General features: G+C 44.3%; 1 long non-coding RNA gene across 2 annotated transcripts in view; it reads right to left on the reverse strand.

Annotated features, from left to right (window-relative positions):
- LOC145716869 (uncharacterized) overlaps positions 1–17,765 on the reverse strand; it is a 25,871-nt gene extending 8,106 nt beyond the window's left edge. Inside the window, exons 1-3 of one of the 2 annotated variants that reach the window (XR_014139825.1) lie at positions 17,506–17,765; positions 7,548–7,650; positions 4,226–4,343 (exon numbers count right to left, since the gene is read on the reverse strand). This is a non-coding gene — a long non-coding RNA (uncharacterized LOC145716869). Of the gene's footprint in view, positions 1–4,225; positions 4,347–7,547; positions 7,651–17,505 lie in introns of both variants that reach the window. The other variant, XR_014139824.1, reaches the window with a different exon arrangement.
- Between the last annotated feature and the right edge of the window lie 1,529 nt (positions 17,766–19,294).

Consider the following 19,294-nt stretch of genomic DNA (forward strand, 5'->3'; position numbering starts at 1 on the left):
TTACTTCTTAAAGCAATCCAAAGTTATGGTTGACGGGTTTATTGATTGTCTCACTACTCATCATGTCGTCCCCAAACTCTAAAATAGAGTCTCATATAATAGACTTAATAAATATGTATGAAATAAATTAGCTACCCATTTTCAGGGTAAAATTCCTTCCTTGAATGTATTTTACCCTGAAAATGGGTAGCTAATTTATTAACATGAACATGTGATAGCACCTTGTTATACAGAAAGGGGGAAGTTAGCAACAACTGAATGAGTAAATGTCCTACTATATTCTCATGACTCACGCCCAGACTTTCATTCTTCTCTTGCTTTGAACGAGGTGGCTAAGTTTTCATTGCTTTGACTACTTGGAGTAGAGAATTTTGTTAGTGGAGTGCTCTCCCTCCCCTCCCTTCTGGATAGAAATGCTGGCCTGGAAAAATGTAGGATAATCAGTCTTCTTTCTTTTTTTTTTTTTTTTTAAGATTTTATTTATTTATTTGACAGAGAGTTAGCAAGAGCGGGAACACAAGCGGGGGCAGAGGGAGAGGGAGAAGTAGGCTCCCCGCGGAGCAGGGAGCCTGACGCGGGGCTCGATCCCAGGACCCTGGGACCATGACCTGAGCCGAAGGCAGACGCTTAATGACTGAGCCACCCAGGCGCCCCAATCAGTCTTCTTTCTAATGTGTCTTCTGGGGCCCAGAGATTTGGAACCTGTTTGCAGTTTTTATGTTAACACATTGGATCCCTCGAAATGAGTCTAAATGTTAACTCAAAACAGCTAAGTCTTACCAGAAACTCTACAAAACATTAGAGAAAGACAAAGTGGTGGTGGTGTTGTCTGGCGTTCTTTACATGTTTGAAAACACCCAGAAAACAAGAGCATGTGCTTCTAGACCCAACAAAAGCTGAATATTTTCTAAAGGGAAAACAGAAATTTCTAGAGCAATCCTCTCCTTCCAATGTTCGTAGGACTCAAGAATGTGACCTCGAAACTGACTTTCCCTGGATAACTACTCTTACTGTTTTTTTAAAAAAAGCTTTATTGAGATCTAGTTCAGGTACCGTACAACTCACCCATTTAAAGTGTACAACTCGGTGTTTCACGGATGTAACCATCATCACAGTCAATCTTAGAATATTTACATCACCTCTAAAAGAAACTCTATATCCTTTAGCTGCTAGCCCTGTACTTCCCCCCGCCAACCCTAGCCTTCTCCAAAGCAACCATCATCTCTATGGATTTACCTATTCTGGACATTTCCTATAAATAGGGCCCTACAATATGTGTCTTTTTGTGCCTGGTTTCTTTCACTTCACATGCTGCTTCCAAAGTTCATCATGGAGTATGTGTCACTGCTTCATTCCTTTTTATGGTAGAATAACGTTCTCTATTATGGACAGACCATATTTTGTCCATTAACGGACATCTGGGTTGTTTCTATTATGAAAAAAATCACCATATCCAATAGCTTTTGAAACATCTTGGTACTTTTAGATTTTTTCAACTTTTTTCCCAATATGTATACCCAGACTTATCCAAGATACCAGATAAGACTCGATGATCATGAGGCATCTGGGTGGCTCAGTCGGTTAAGCGTCTGCCTTAGGCTCGGGTCATGATCCCGGGGTCCTGGGATCGAGCCCCATGTCAGGCTCCCTGCTCAGTGGGGAGCCTGCTTCTCCCTCTCCCACTCCCCCTGCTTGTGCTTTCTCTCTCTCTCTGTCAAATAAATAAAATCTTAAAAAATATAATATTTATTTTAGAGAGAGAGTATCTTAAGCAGACTCCATGCCCAGCACAGATGCAATGTGGAGCTCGATCTTATGACCGAGATCATGATCTGAGCCGAAATCAAGAGTTGGACACCCAACCGACCGAGCCACCTAGGCGCCCCCCTAAGATTTTTTTTTTTTAAGATTTATTTTTAGAGAGAGAAAGAGAGCATGAGCAGGGGAAGGAGCAGAGGACGAGGGGGACAGAATTTCAAGCAGACTCAAGCTCAGCTTGGAGCCAGACACAGGGCTCCATCTCATTGACCCTGAGATCATGATCTGAGCTGAAATTAAGAGTTGGATGCTTAACCAACTGAGCCACCCTGGCACCCCTCAAAACCAAGATTATTACCAACTCATCTTTTTCTAATGTTCTTTTTATAGACTTGATTTTTTTTTAAGTCTTAGGAAGATATATTATTCATAATCCATACTATATTTCATACCTCAAAATGTAATTTGGAGTTTGGGTCTCAAAGCAAATGGCCAAAAAAGAATTCTTGAGACATTTTCCATGCCAAATAGGTGAATTTATTAAAGCACGGGGACAGGACCTGTGGGCAGAAAAAGCTGCATTATAAGTATAGAGTGACTGATTATATAGGTTTTTTTATCATATGGAGGAGGAAGGTGACATTAGGGCTCCAGGAAATTGAATCTATAGGTTGCTGGAGATCTGACTATTCTCAAGATTGTGCTTTTCTGGTAAATCATTAAGACAGTTGCAAACTGATGGAGTCTTATGTCCTTCGTGACTGTGATCTTTATCAGTTAACCATTTGCTTTTTCCTTCCTTAGTTCTTGGGCAGTCGTGAGTACCTGAGAAATGCCACATATATCCCACTTCCACCTTGGGGTGGGGGAGTATGCAGAGTGTCAGGTCACCTTTTGCTCTCAGCTTGCCTTTTTTGTTATGTCATCAAAAAGAAGAAGTAGTGGGGCGCCTGGGTGGCTCAGTCGTTAAGCGTCTGCCTTCGGCTCAGGTCATGATCTCAGGGTCCTGGGATCGAGCCCCGCATCAGGCTCCCTGCTCCGCGGGAAGCCTGCTTCTCCCTCTCCCACTCCCCCTGCTTGGGTTCCCTCTCTCGCTGTGTCTCTCTGTCAAATAAATAAATAAAATATTTAAAAAAAAAAAAAAGAAGTAGTAATTTACAAAATTTCCTCTCCTCTTTCCCACTCCATAATGTCACATGTCCTGTAGTTGCTGTTTTTGGTCATAGAAGCCAAATGTGTAAGAATGTGTAGGAAAACTTTTGTCATCAAATGATATGAATGCATTTGCTCGGGCTTCTCTTGCTCTCTTTTAATTTTTTTAAAAGATTTGATTGATTGATTGATTGATTGATTAATAAAAGAGGGTTGGGAGCAGACAAGCAGACTTCATGCTGAGAGCAGAGCCCAGCACAGGGCTTGATCTCACGACCTGAGCCAAAACCAAGCGTTGGATGCTTAATCAACTGAGCCACCCAGGCATCCCTCTCACCCTCTTTTTTAAAAAGACTCTTGGGGCACCTGGCTGGCTCAGTCAGAAGGTCAAGCAACTGTTGAGTTCAGGGTCATGAGTTCAAGCCCCACACTGGGTATAGAGATTACTTAAATTAAAAACATTAAAAAAAAATAAAAATCAAGGCGTGCCTGGGTTGCTCAATTAGTTAAGCATCCGACTCCTGATTTTGGCTCAGGTCGTGATCTTGAGGTTGTGAGATGGAGCCCGGCATCTGGCTCCTTGCTCAGCGGGGAGTCTGCTTGAGATTCTTTCTCCCTCTGCTCCTCCCCTTGCTCACGGGCTCTCACTCTCAAATAAATAAATAAATAAATAAATAAATAAATAAATAAATCTTTTTAAAAATAAAAAATTTATAAGTTTGCCATGTGGAAGTAAGAATTCTGCATAGTCATGGATTAACGGGTCACCTTTTCTAAGGAAGTTACATGCTTTTGGGTTCATCTGGATTGCTGGTGGGACTTTTCTAGATTTTCATTTTTACTTCTGGGCTTAGAGGTGGAAAAGAGACACTGACAGTGAGGATGGAAAGAAAAGGTAAGTGGTGAGGGTCATAAGGTAGATGAAGAGATCTTCAATGTGAAGGAAGAAAGGCTCAGAAGGATGAGAGTCAGAAACCAAGCCATACTCTTAGCCACGTTTTCTGTTGGCCTCCTATGTTAGGTCTCTTGAAAGGCAGTTGTCGAAAATTCAGTTTCTCCCGTTTGCCCTGAATGTCTCTTACTTTCCAGGGCTACCATAACAAATTACCATGAGGGGCGCCTGGGTGGCTCAGTTGTTAAGCGTCTGCCTTCGGCTCAGGTCATGATCCCAGGGTCCTGGAATCGAACCCCGCATCGGGCTCTCTGCTCAGCGGAAAGCCTGCTTCTCCCTCTCCCACTCCCCCTGCTTGTGTTCCCTCTCTCACTGTGTCTCTGTCAAATAAATAAATAAAATCTTAAAAAAAAAAAAATTTACCATGAATCGAGAGCCTTAAAGCAGCGAGAATTTGGGGTGCCCTGCTGGCTCAGTCCGTAGAGGGTGCAACTCTTGACCTCGGGGGTTGTGAGTTCGAGCTCCACGTTGGGCATTGAGCCTACTTAAACAAACAAACAAAACAGGGATTTATTCTCTCACAGCTCTGGGGGCCAGAAGTCCAAAATCAAGGCGTTGGCAGGGCCATGATCCCTCCAAAGGCTCTAAGGGAAAATCCGGCCTCCGGTGGCTCCAGGTGTCCTTGGCTTGTGTCCTCTTTATTCCAGTCTCTGCCTCCGTCATCACATGGCTTTCTTTGTGTGTCTCTGAATGTCCTTTTCTGTCTCTTATAAGGACACTTGTCATTGGATCTCATCTTAATCTTTACCCAATTTCCAAATAGGGTCACATTCCACATGGTCATGAATCTTGGAGTGGACATTGTTCAACCCACTACAAGCTCCTCAAAGTCTACTTCCGTCTTTGTGATGAGGGAGTAGAAGACTAGCTGAGGACAAAGCACAAGCTGACACCCTGCAACCCCCATCCCCACAATCCCAGGTAGGACATGTGTGATATTCTTCCAGGAAACTCCCAGCTATCTTAATGTCTTGCTGGAGGGAAAACCAACCTTAACTTGACAATGGCAAGGCCTCCAGTATCCTGTGAGTCTTTAACATATGAAAGTTCTTTTGAAAACCTCCCTTTTCCTTACCTCCCCCAACTCCCAAGTATATGATCAGTCACCCCTCACAATCCCAGGGCAGCAGCTCTTTCTGCCCAGGGGTTCTGTCCCCCGACTTTAATAAAACCACCATTTTGCACCAAAGACGTCTCAAGAATTCTTTCTTGGCCGTCGGCTCCGGACCCCACCCCACCACACCTCACCTAGATTCCAAAACCACATCACTTATAACTTGCAGCCCATTGACGGACACTTGGGACAGGCAGAGTGACCATCCTCCAGGAATTCAACTGCCTCGATGTTAATACTTTGCTAAGCGCAAAAAGGATGTATGGCATTAGCCAGACCTCCAGGATCCTGCAAGTCTTTAACATATAAAAATCCCTTCGGAAACTCCCTTTGTCCTGACCCCCAAGATATACGTTGACAATCATCCCCCAAGCATATGGCCACCGATATATATCTGAAGGGTCTCCTGACTAAGGTTTTAATAGACAGTAGTAAATGACTCCTCAAGGTCCTGGAAACCTTGCTTCCAAATTCCTTAGAGACTTGGGCTCTCCCTAAGCCCCACTAATTAAAAAAGTATATTATCAGTCACCCCTCCCAACCCCAGGGCAGCTCTTCTGCCCACGGGTCCTGTCCCCGTGCTGCTTTTTTGCACCGAAGACATCTCAGGAATTCTTTCTTGACCATTCACTCTCGAACCTCAACATTTCACATTAGGAATCATCATTCTGCTTTCTGTCTCAGTGAATTTGACTACACAACAGACTTCTCATGTGTGAAATCATGCAGTACATGTCCTTTTGTGACTGACTTATTTCCCTCAGCACAACGTCCTCCAGGTTCATCCATGTTGTAACAGGTGTCTCCTTCCTTTTTAGGGCTGAACAATATAGGAACTGATGGGAAATGTTGGGGTTCAGAGCCAACGGCCAAGAAAGAATTCTTGAGCTGTTTTCAGTGCAAAAAGGTGTTTTTATTAAAGCATGGGGACAGGACCTGTGGGCTTGTAAGGAGCAACTGATTATATACTTTGGAGTTGGGGGAGGTAAAGACAAAGGGAAGTTTCCAAAAGGACTTTCATATGTTAAAGAAGACTCACAGGATTCCGGAGGCCTAGTTATTGTTAAGCTAAGGTCCTTTTCCTTCTAGCAAGGCATTAACATTAAGACAGTTGGGAATTCCTGGAGATAAGTCCTACTCTGCGTGCCTCAAGTATTTGTCCGTGGGCTGCAGGTTTTTTGCCTTTGTTCCTCACATTAGGAACCATATTCTTTTTTTTAAAGATTTATTTATTTATTTGAGACAGTATGAGTGCACACATGCTCGCGCGCGCGCACACACACACACACACACACACACACGAGGTGGCGGGGAGCAGAGGGAGAGGAAGAGAAGCAGACTCACTGCAGAGCAGGGAGACCGACACTGGACTCCTGGGATCATGACCTGACCTGAAGGCAGACGCTTAATCCACTGAGCCACCTGGACACCCCAGGAACCATATTCTTTTTTTTTTTTTAATTTATTTGAGAGAGAGAGAATGAGACACAGAGAGCACGAGAGGGAGGAGGGTCAGAGGGAGAAGCAGACTCCCTGCCGAGCAGGGAGCCCGATGCGGGACTCGATCCCGGGACTCCAGGATCATGACCTGAGCTGAAGGCAGTCGCTTAACCAACTGAGCCACCCAGGCGCCCCAGGAACCATATTCTTTTGAAAGGTGATCATAACCTCCTTTCTTTGGATTTTTATGACTATATCTTTACTTATTTTCATCCCTGATTCTAATTAATAAACCATGCATGTTTCCTCCTTGATGATTACAGATTTCAGTGTTTCAGGTTTTTATTTTTTTATTTTTTAAATAATTATGTTTTTTGGTTTTTTTTTTAATTTATTTGAAGAGAGAGACACAGAGAGAGAGGGAACACAAGCAGGGGGAGTGGGAGAGGGAGAAGCAGGCTTCCCGCTGAGCAGGGAGCCCGATGCAGGGCTCGATCCCAGGACCCCGGGATCATGACCTGAGCCGAAGGCAGACGCTTAACGACTGAGCCACCAGGTGCCCCGTTTCAGGTTTTTAAAACAGAACCTAGCCCTCTGCTCTGGGTCCTGTCATTTTTGCCCTGTGAACCAATGTCATGTGCATTTTAATTACCCCACTACCGAATCTATAGGAAAGCTAAGGAATCAACAGGTTTCAAAAGTGGGTAAGAGATGGGGCGCCTCGGTGGCTCAGTTGTTAAGCATCTGCCTTCGGCTCAGGTCATGTTCCCAGGGTCCTGGGATCGAGCCCCGCATCGGGCTCCTTGCTCTGCGGGGAGCCTGCTTTTCCCTCTCCCACTCCCCCTGCTTGTGTTCCCTCTCTTGCTGTGTCTCTCGCTGTCAAATAAATAAATAAAATCTTTAAAAAAAGAAAAAAAGTGGGTAAGAGTAACCAGAAGGACAATTCTCAAAGAACAATCTTTTTTATTTCTCTATCCCCTTCCTTTCTTTGAAGCTGGCTCCCAGGCAAACCCCCCAGGACGTCCCCAATGGTCTATATTTAACTCCAAGAACTCAGTGACCTCCTGCAGGCAGTCCTCTGAAGGTCAGCAAGATTTTGTGTTTTGTTTCCTTTTATTTTAGCACACTTACCCATTGTTTTGTAAATACCTCACATTCCAGGCAATTGAAGACTTCTTGAATCAACAACTCAACCTCTTTATAGACAAGACCCATTGACCATCTGAATTCCTAGCTGAATTAAAAAAAAAAAAAATCGCGGTGTGAAAACAGGGAGAAATGTAATGCCACATCCCTATCAGATATTCTCGGAGGGATAAAACTTAATTCATTTTTCATCATTGCTATTTCCCTGCAATCCTTATAGACAAATGTAGCCTCTCAATCAGCATGGCAAAGGACCTATTTCCTTTAATCCATCAGCTGTGAAACAGGTTTTTATGGTAGGCAACTTAAGTCATTTATTTTCATAGTTTACACATTACACAATGACTTAGGACTAGGTGCCAAGAACTATGGAAGAGCCAGATCAAATCCAACAACCCTTCAAGTACTAATCCCTAATATTAGCCCTTAAATGCCCTTATAAAAGCCTACCCAGCTGCATTATCCTTTTCCTGAAAGCTTTCTATGTGTGGAGTCCAGCAGGAACCTTCTAAGGTGGCGATGCCAGGACTTTCTAGAACCATGGGAAAGTGAAGGAAAGACGGTGGAGACAGGACTACTTATCTCTCACTGCTTTCCCCAGGTCACAACCTAGTGATGCAGAAAAGTCAACCTGTTTTTCAAAAGGGAAGTGTTCACCTTCACCACATAGATTGGAAAGAGAAAGCCTGAGTTTTTGATGAGGCTTGGTCACGTGTCAGTGTTAGATGCTAAGCTCTCAAATCCCAAGAGAAGCCACACAAACACCACAGCGTGGCCCGTGGTTCCATCTTGCCTGTTGTGCTCACAGCCGACAACTGTAATTATTTCAAGATTGCACCTAAATCTAGTCCATCCTGTTCTTGAAATACTAAGATTGGCTAGAGGCAACAGGGAGGATGAGATTGGGGTTCATCTTGAGGAACACACATACACACTCTCTCTCTGTCTAACCCTGAGGATTAACTGCTCTCAAGAATTTGTCATCATTTGCTATTTACCTACAAGCTGAAGAGGTGTGTTTCTTTCACGTTGGCCGTAGGAATGCGTGATGTCATCTTTTCTCTCCCATGAGAGCACCAATAAAGTGTGTGAAGGTGGCCACTATTAGTCTTGTGATTCTTGCTCCCATTTGGATAAAATTAATGTCTTTGCCTTGCTTTTTCAGAACCTTGAAGTCTATACTGACTTTGGCTACAAGTCATAGAAAACCCAACCAGATGTGGCTGGAAGCAAAGAGGGCATTTATATCTTGCATAATCAGAAGTCTAGATAGAGACCAAGTTCCCCCAACTTGCCAATGATGTAATCAAGGGCTCAGATTCTTTCCATTTTTCCACTTGGCCATCCTCTACTGTGCTGGCTTGTCCTTAGTTTGTCTCTTCACAATGCAAAAGGGCTCAGCTGCTCCAAGCATTACATCCCTAGGCAAGAATTTTCAAAAGTCTTTTTTTCCCCCAAAATCCTTTTTTTTTATTGAGGTGAAATTCACACAACATAAAATTAACCTTCTTTAAAGGTGGCATTTGGTATATTCACAATGTTGTGCAACCACCACCTCTCTCTAGTCCCAAAATATGCTCATCTCCCCCAAAGGAGACCTCCATTCCCACTAAACAGTCACTCCCCATTCCTCCCTCCCTGATCCCTGGGCAACCAGGGATCTACCTTCTGTCTCTAAGGATGTGCGTATTCTAGATATTTCATAAAATTGGAATCATACAATATGAGGCCCTCTCTGTGGCTTTCTTCACTTGGTCTAATGTTCCCGTGGTTCATCCATAACGTGGCTTGTAACAGCATGTCATTCCTTTTTATGATATTCTATTGTATGGATCCACCACCCTTTGTTTATCCATCAAACTGTTGATGGACATTTGGGTTATTTCCACCTTTTGGCTATTGTGAATAACGTTGCCATGAACGTGCTTAGACATGTATTTGTTTGAGTAACTGATTTTCAATTTTTGGGGGCATATACCCAGCAATGGCATTGCTGGGAAATTTTCAGAGAAGTGTCCCTAGAAGGTTCCCCCTCACATCGTACTGGTCAGAACTGTGTCACTGCTCCGTACCTACAGCAATGTCTTGGCAAGGAGAATAAGACCACCATGATTGGCTTAACCTCACAAGATTCACACCCTTGAGCTGGCTTTCAACCCAGTGACCTCTGAAGGACACGGACACTGGGAGGAAGGCCATTTGCAGAAGGTGGTGACTGTGAGCACGGACACCATGACGCAGGTAGCAAGTTCTCTGCCAACCACTCCTCTCAATAATATTAGAGCAAATCTATATCCCGTTCAAGGGTGTGAACTTCTCTGTTCTAGCTGCCAAGCAACCTTTCCTTCAGGGATTGTCTGTTCTATAAACAGTTGTCTTAATGAAGAAGTGTGGGAACTAGAGTCATAACAAACAGCCAGAGGATCAAGGGCATGTGAAGTAGAAGACCTTAAAAATACTAGAGGAAGGACCCTGGTGGATCCAGAGTGTGCCTTGCCTGTGGTACCCTTGTAGAGACCCTGGGGGTGTGCTTCAAAGGAGAATGTGTTTCATCGATTTAATTGTCTTCTCGATTTTGGTTTGTATACCCAGATTTGCCTTTGCCTCCACCACTGTGATATGGAAGTCGTTTATTCCTCTATTCCACGAATGTGTGTGGTGTACCTACTAGGTGTCAGGCAGTATGCAAGACGCTGTGGAAATGATAGCAAGCCAGAGACACACAGCTCCGGCCCTCACGGGGCTTCCAGTGTGGTGGACGAGACTGAAGCTAAACAAGTAATTGTGCAGATAATTACTTAATCCACGTTATGATAAATGCTACGAAGAAGAAAAACCCCAGGGTCCTATGAAAGTACAGAAGAGAGGAAGCATTCTGATCAGACCCTCCCTGACAATAGACCTGTTAGGCTGCAAGTTCTCCCCTAATGTGGTGGCTTGGGGAAAGCGGTTACAGCAAGATGTCAAGGAAGTCCCTTAATAGGCCAGCAAGGCCAAGGGCAGACTCCAGGGACACTATTTGGAGCACAATGGGCATCTATTTATTTTCAGCTTAATGTTCATGAGAAAAGTCAAACTAAGTTTGAAGACGAATGATTGTTTTATACCCATAAATCCCAGAGCAGGGAAGTTTTAAAAACTGAATTGGAATCCCTTGTGTCACTCTTCTCTGTGTTATGCTGGAAGAGAAGTCTGTGGCCCAAATACCATGTCTTGTCTGCATTCTGGCTACAGCTGATTAGAACAGCTATTGGTACGCATGCCCGGGGATCATCCATTGGCTGACCGGCAGCCCCTGAGGTGGCCTGGTATATAAGTTTTGCTTAAAAAGGCACTCTATTCTGGCATATTTGTTTCCTAGGGCTGCTGTTACAAATTACTACACACTGGGTGGCTTAAAACAACAGAAATTTATTCTTTCACAGTTTTGGAAGCCAGAAATCTGAAATTGAGGTTTTGGCAGGTCATACTCCTTCCAGAGATTCTAAGGAAAAATCCCGCCGTGCCTCTTCCAGCTTCCGGTGGCTCCAGGCATTCTTTGGCTTGTGGTTGCCTCACTCCACTCTCTGCCTCTGTCTTCATGTCACCTTCTCCTCTGTGTCTCTCCTCTTTGTGTGTCTACTATAAGGGCACTGTGATTGGATTTGGGACCCATCCAGGTAGTCCAGGATGATTTCATGTTGTTGACCTAAATTTAATTATATCTGCAAAGACCTTTTTCCGAAATAGGTCATATTCATAAATAAGGTGCCTGGGGTTAGGCTGGGGGAACATATCTTTTTTGGGGTCACCATTCAACCTACTACAATTGGATAATGACTATTATACCCAATGATATCCCCAGCTAGAGCCTTCAAACAAGCTCTCAAGGTCCACTTGCAGGAGAGTGTATGGTAATCAAGCTTCCAAGACTCCAGACCCATCCAAAGGAGGTGCTGCATGTGGTAGTCTGCCTTTCCTTAAAGAAAATAAAATTAGGGGCGCCTGGGTGGCTCAGTCATTAAGCATCTGCCTTCGGCTCAGGTCATGATCCCGGGGTCCTGGGATCGAGCCCTGCATCGGGCTCCCTGCTCGGCGGGAAGCCTGCTTCTCCCTCTCCCTCTGCCTGCTGCCACCGCTGCTTGTGCTCTCTCTCTCTGTCAAACAAAAATAAAAATCTTTAAAATAAAAAATAAAGTGGCATTAAGTACATTCGCCATGTTGTGCAGCCATTTCACCCTACCCAGTTCCAAGACATTTTCATCACCCCCAACAGAAACTCCATACCCACTGAAAAGTCATTCCCCCTGCGCCCACCCCCAGCCCCTAGCGACCCCTCTAATCGGCTTTCTGTCTTTATGGATTGACCTGTTCTGGAGATTTCCTATAAATGGACCCAAACAATATGGAACCTTCTGTGTCTGGCGTCTTTTCATTCAGCATCGTGTCTTCAAGGTGCATCCACATTGTGCCATGGTCAGTGCCTCACTCCTTTTTATGGCTGAATTGTATTCCGTTGTACAGATGGACCACATCTGTTGATCCATTTATCACTGATGGGCATTTGGGTTGTTTTCACCTTTTGGCTGTCGTGAATAGTGTTGGTGTGAATATTGTGTTCAAGTTTTTGTTTGAACACCCGTTTTCAATTCTTTTGGATATGTTTGCAGGAGTGGCAATGCTGGGTCATATGGTACCTCTATGTTTCACCTGTTGAGGAATTCCCAAACTGTTTTCCACAGCGGCTGCACCGCTGTACATCTCACCAGCAACATAGCAGAGTTCTCTGATCCCTCCACTTGCTTGCCAACCTCCCCTCCACCCACCATGAAATGCTAATACCACACATACACCATGTATTTGTTTATGTACCATGACCCTATGGAGGGCAGGCTCTGTGTCTAATGGAAATATTTGCAGGGGGTCACAGACTCAGAAGCCTGCAGGAATTTATAAAAACACTGCCGGCTCACGAAAAGCACATTAGCCAGCCCTTTGGGCCAGTGGGCTGCCATGTTGCTGACCCTGATTGATTTTATTTTATTGAAATGTGTATACAGTGGATGTAACATAATTCAGGCAATGGATCCCCTTTCCTTTTAATGGGGATTCACTTTGTGACAGGTTTTCTGCCACGAAAAAACAATGCTCCAATAAACATCCTTGTCCTTGAGTATTAGTGTTTTTATTTCTTTGGGCCAGATTCCCAGGAGTGGGATCAGTGGGTGAAAGGGTATGTTTAATTTTAATTTTAACAGACGTTGCCAGATAGCTTTCCCAAATGGCTGTAAGCACCACATGCGGGAGAGCGCCCTTTCCTCCACATTCCTGCCAGCATTTGACAAGATCTCTCTTCTCCGTTTGTGTCAGTCTCATGTCTTATTGCTTCTTTAATTTGCATTTTTCTGACCACTGTTGAAATTGAGGGTGTTTTTGTACATTTGCTAGCCATTTCATTTTGCTCTTCTATGAACAGTCTATCTATAATCTAAATCTGTTTCTGTAGTGGTTGTTGGTCTTGTTCAGGTCAATTTGTAAAGCTCTTTATATAGCGTCCATTTGGCCATTGTTTTCTGGATAGGGCTGCCAAGGGTCGCGTCGGAACTCAGGCCCCGACAGGCCATGTGACCTCGGCCAATTGTTTAACCTTGTTAGGCCTCAGTTTACTCATCAATAAAGTAGTGATCATCAGGGTGTCTGGGTGGCTCAGTCGGTTAAGCATCTGACTCTTGATTTCAGCTCAGGTCATGATCTCAGGGTCATGAGATCGAGCCCTGCATTGGCTCGGTGCTGGGCGTGGATTCGGCTTGGGATTCTCTCTCTCCCTCTCCCTCTGCCCCTGCCCCTCCCCAAAGGAAAAAAAAAAAGAGTGATCATCATTGTCTTCACCATTCCTGCTTCATAGCATGCTGTAGACACAAAACTGTTAATACACGTAGAGTCAACGGAATGGTGCTGGGCACATCATAAGCCAATTCCAGTAGCTGACAGTTATTTATATTACAAATGTTTTTCCAGCTCCATCACTTGAACTTGCCGTATTTATGGTATCCTTTGTCACACAGAACATTTTAAAGTTTACATAGTGAAATATATCCATCTTTTCTTTCCTGGCTTCTGAGTTCCCTGGCTTGGTTAAGATCCCCGTATCTCTTCCGTGATGAACTTCCCTGCTCCCATAATCAGAGGCACATAACTAACCATTTCCTTGATTTATTTCCTCCTCTTCTCCCTCACCCAGTAGGATGAGACCTTTAGAACAGTTTCACTTCCTCATCTTTCCTTCCCCATGTGTGTTTCCTACTGAGACTCATGACACTCTTTATGCTCTCCGCACCTTGCTCTCTCAGTTTTGGCTGAGATAATCTAGTATTTGTAAGAATTCCCTTGGAGGATCTTTGCTTGGTTTTAGGAGTCCTTCCCTGTTCCACAAATCCCAGTGTATTCTGCTCCATTTAGATTTAAAATGTCACATGTGGGGGCACATGGGTGGCTCAGTCGGTTAAGCGTCTGCCTTTGGCAGGTCATGATCTCAGGGTCCTGGGATCGAGCCCCGCATCAGGCTCCCTGCTCAGTGGGGGACCTGCTCCCCTCTCTCCCTCTGCTGCTCCCCTGCCTGGGCTCTCTCGCTCTCTCTGTCAAATAAATAAAATCTTTAAAAAAAAAGTCACATGTGTACATTTAAAAAAAGATTTTATTTATTTATTTGACAGAGAGAGAGAGAAAGCACAAGCAGGGGGAGTGGCAGGCAGAGGGAGAAGGAGAAGCAGACTCCCCGCTGAGCAGGGAGCCCAATGAGGGATTCGATCCCAGGACCCTGAGATCATGACCTGAGCCGAAGGCAGTCGCTTAACCAACTGAGCCACCCAGGCGCCCTAAATAAATAAAATCTTAAGAAAATAAAAATAAAGAAAAATAAAGAACCTATCTCCAAATACTGTCACATTCGAAGGTGCTGGGGGTTAGGATTTCAACAAAGCAGTTCAGTCAGATGCTCTGGCTCCATGTCGCACTCCAAGAGTTTGCAAGAGTAAGGAAAACGGTTACATGAGAATCACCCAATCTAGAGGTTACCAGCAATCACAGTAGATTCTGGCTCATACTTAATATCCTGTCCTAACTTCCCCTTCAGTGTCTCTGGGGCAGAGGTCTTGCCTGACACAGGAGAGAACCAGGGACAGATGGAGAAGTGAGGGATAGGAGCGAGGATGAACTAGAAGCAGGGACAGTTACTCTACAGATTCTGCTCCCACCCATTTTTTGTTAGTTTCAGTCAGGTGAAATTCACATAACGTAACCATGTGGTGGCATTTAGTACATTCAATGCTGTGCAGCAGACACTCTGTCTTGTTCCCAAACATTTTCATCACCCCAAAAGGAGACCCCACACCGGTTAGCAGTCGCTCCCCATTCTCCCCTCCCCCAGCCCCTGGCAGCCACCACACCACTCTACCTTCTGTCTCTGTGGATTTGCCTGTTCTGGACATTTCATATAAATGGAATCATACAGTATGTGGGCCTTTTTTGTCCGGCTTCTTCCAGGCAGCATAAAGTTTTCCATGGCCGTTTTGTGAGAATTTTTAATCTTATTACTTTTTTTTTTATAAACAAGCTTATTTTTGGTTACCTTTTATCTGTTTCCCAAATGGCGAGCCATAAAATCTTTAAAACATAAAGGGCATCTGGGGGCAGGGATGCAAAAGAAGGTGGAGGATAAGCTGAATCTGGTCAGATGGAGGCCTCATCAACAGAATGGGTGGTAGCTGAAGTCGTCAGTTGACCTAAGCATGCACACATGTGTGTACATATACCCTAATGCTCATAAAGAATAAAAATTCAGGGGCGCCTGGGTGGCTCAGTTGGTTAAGCATCTGCCTTTGGCTCAGGTCATGATCTCGGGATCCTGGGATCCAGCCCCACATTGGGCTCCCTGCTCAGCGGGGAGCCTGCTTCTCCTTCTCCCTCTGCTCCTCCCCTTGCTTGTGCTCTCTTGCTCTCTCAGACCCAAGCTGAGATCAAGAGTCAGACACTTAACAGACTGAGCCACCCAGGTGCCCCAGACATACATAGATTTTTGTATAACCACCACCATGTTCAGGATACAAATGGCTCTCACCCTAAAGAAACATCCTCACGCTCTACCAGGCCTATCGCCCTTTCCCTAACTTCTAGCAACCACTGATCTGTTCTTCTTTATAATTTAATCATTTTAAGAATGTTACGTAAATGGGATTGTACAGTATGTAATTTTTTTTCAAGATTTTATTTATTCATTTGAGACACAGAGATACAGAGAGAGAGAGACCGTGAGCAGGGGGAGAGGCAGAGGGAGAGGGAGAAGCAGACTCCCCGCTGAGTAGGGAGCCTGATGAGGGGCTCGATCCCAGGACTCTGGGATCATGACCTGAGTCGATACACCCAGGCACCCCTGAATGTATCTTTTGACAGCTTGGTTTTTGCTTTAGATATTATGCTCAAGATTCAGTCCTGCTGATACAACTCTACCTCTGGTTCTTTTTTTTTCACTGCTACTTAGTATTCCACTGGGAGCCTGTATCCCTATGTATCTCTTCCCTTACTAATGGACACCTAGGTTGTTTCCTCTTTTTTCCTTTTTTTGTTTTTTCTTTCACTATTACAAATGGTGTTACAGTGAATATCCTTGATCTGCCTCCTTATGAAATGGTAGCTTCTTTAGAAAGACAAGAAGGGCCTTCAAAAAGGAAGGAAGGGGCCAATCACTAATTAGCTTTGAGAACAGAAACTGATGTCTAGAGCACCTTCCATGCGCAAGGTACTGTGCTGGGCAGCTTAAGTACATGATCTCAGCTTGGACCTGGGAGGTGCCTGGGTGCCTAAGTTGTTGGGCAGCCTGGAAAGTTCTGGGAATATTGACCCCAAATGTGTCAAGGTATTCACCCTACCTTCTTCAGTTCACATTGCTTATCTCTTATTTTGCATTTTTTCAGAACTTTAAAGGTAAAGACTCTGGAGTCAGACCTCTGGCCTCTGTTCTCTTGGTCCCTCACTCATAGACTGTTGACTTCAGGCAAACTATTCAAACTCTCTGAGCCTCAGTTCCTTACCTGCGAAATGGAAATAGCACCTCCCCTATGAAGTTATTGGGAGGATGAAGTGAGATTACCCACATAAAATACTTCACTCAGTGTCTGACAGGTGAGTAAGTCTTAGATATACTGGTGGCAATCAAATGATGATGCTGATGAAAGCAATGTTTCTCTTATTGTGGGTCTGTCTTTGCCTCATGTTGCTTTCCAAAAGCAGGGGAGCCTGGCAGGCTCAGTCCCTAGAGCATGGGACTCTTGAGCTCAGTGTTGTGAGTTTGAGCCCCATGTTGGGTATAGAGATTACTTAAAAAAATGTTTTTAATTTAAAAAAAAAAGCAGATCATCAGTACCATTTTCTTATTCAAGTATCATAATCAACAGGAGGGATATTTTGTAAACATGTTGAAAAGGAACCCAGTTTTTCAACCTCATGACATCAGTAGGTCAACTCACTTTTTCTTCTTTTCGATTGTATAGGGAACGTCATGTACCTTTCCCAATACCTGTTGATGGTTGTAAATCCCTCTGTGGGTGTGGCCAGAACACTGAGTATATCAATATTTGTTAAGAGCATAGAAGTGCTTGCCTTTCATTTGCCAGGGCCGTGGGATTGTGGACTATAGGTCAAGCCTGACATTTGTAATGCCCTAAAGAGACAAGGTGGCCAAATCTTAAATTTGAGCTCCAAGAAAATAGCAACAACACCAGTTGCAAAATAGTCATGTTTCATTTGTCGTAGAAGACACAAAACTTAGTGAACAGAATGTCATGGCTAGGTATTTCTGCAGCTAAGCCTGCTGAAGAGTATTTCTTTGCCCCAAATTTATGAAGCAATATATAAAATTACAAAGACTTTAATTCTCCAGGAAGACCTTCTGAAGGGCTCTAAAACTCACATCTGGAGGTCCACATCCAAATGGGTTTGGGGCACGTGAACTGTGTGGCTTCCAAAGGTCAACTGATTACTTTTCCATTCTTTTGGGACGACTGTCTTATAACATGGCAGCAAGAGAACTGAGATCCACTGAAAAAAAGTCCAAACATGCTGTGTATGAGTGGCATGGAAAGTGATCTGGAATGTTATCTGAGGAACACCTGGCAGAGAGCATGTCTTTACCCAAACAGTAATTTTATTTTATTTTTTTTTAAGATTTTATTTATTTATTTGACAGAGAGAGACACAGTGAGAGCAGGATCACAAGCAGGGAGAGAGGGAGAGGGAGAAACAGGCTTCCCGCTGAGCAGGGAGCCTGATGCGGGGCTCGATCCCAGGACCCTGGGATCATGACCTGAGCCGAAGGCAGACGTTTAACGACTGAGCCACCCAGATGCCCCCCAAACAGTAATTTTAAAATACCCTTTGCACCGCTGTTGTGTGAATCTTCATGACTTCATCACTCTTTCATAGAGAGTGGTTTGGGACCAGTCAGATTCTCTCATGTGAGAGTCTGACTGGAGAGACACAGGTATGGAGAGGTTAAGTCAGGTTCACAGCTAAGAGCAGGACGAAGGCTTGTGAGCTTGTCCCCTGGCGCTGCCTGACCCTGCTTTAACTCTCTCTCAGTTTCTGTGAGATACTCCAGTATCTTTCCTCACTTTTGATTTTTCATTTTTTGCTTAAGCTAATTTGAAGTGTGTTTCAGATACTTGCATTTATGAGGACCTTGAGTTGAACAATTATAATAAGGCATCTTCTTACTACAATGAGGGAAAAAAAAAAGGAATTCCCTTCTCAGGAACTTGACTGGTAACACGAACAGCCCAGCGTCAATTGTCAAAGAATTTCATCAAAATTCCAGTTCTGCTTTGAAGAAGTTCCCAATTCAAACCAAAAGATAAGGGGAGTAGGAGATGATCCATGGCCCAATTTGGTTGTTAAATGATCCATTTCTGATACTTAGTGACCCAACCAAATGCCACCACAGGCCAGGGTACCACGGATAACCAATTCCTCAGCAAAATTCTGATTACAGAAACCAAGTGGGGGAAGAAAGGAGTCAGGACCATTTGGGAAGACAGCTGCTTGTTTTAAGTGGGACGGCCAACAGAGCGACAGATCGTAATCAGGAAATGTGTTGAAAATGAAACTACAAGGTGTATTAAGGACCAGAATCCTAGGTGTGAGTTAGATCCCTCTCTTCAGGCAAGGCACTGTGGTCAGGTAGACTAATAAATTTGGAAAGGTAAGGGAGTTCATCAAATCAGAAACAAACATGAGTTTAAAGCCCCAATTTTATGGTTCTAGACTTAGGGGTAATCTCTTCAAGTTTGGAAGAGATTGTTTGGGAGCAGTTAAAATGAGGTCCTACTTTTTTTTTTTTTTAAAGATTTATTTATTTATTTATTTGACAGCGAGAGCAGGAACACAAGCAGGGGGAGTGGGAGAGGAAGAAGCAGGCCTCCCGCAGAGCAGGGAGCCTGATGCGGGGCTTGATCCCAGGACCCCGGGACCATGATCTGAGCCGAAGGCAGACGCTTAACGACTGAGCCACCCAGGCACCCTGAAGTCCCACTTTTTTTTTTTTTTTAAAGATTTATTTATTCATTTGAGAGAGCGAGAATGAGAGAGAGTACATGAGAGAGGGGAGGGTCAGAGGGAGAAGCAGACTCCCCGCCGAGCAGGGAGCCTGATGCGGGGCTTGATCCCAGGACCCTGGGATCATGACCTGAGCCGAAGGCAGATGC

This window comes from Leptonychotes weddellii, chromosome 13, assembly GCF_054177405.1.
Source record: "Leptonychotes weddellii isolate Sample4059 chromosome 13, ASM5417740v2, whole genome shotgun sequence".
Lineage (NCBI taxonomy): Eukaryota > Metazoa > Chordata > Mammalia > Carnivora > Phocidae > Leptonychotes > Leptonychotes weddellii.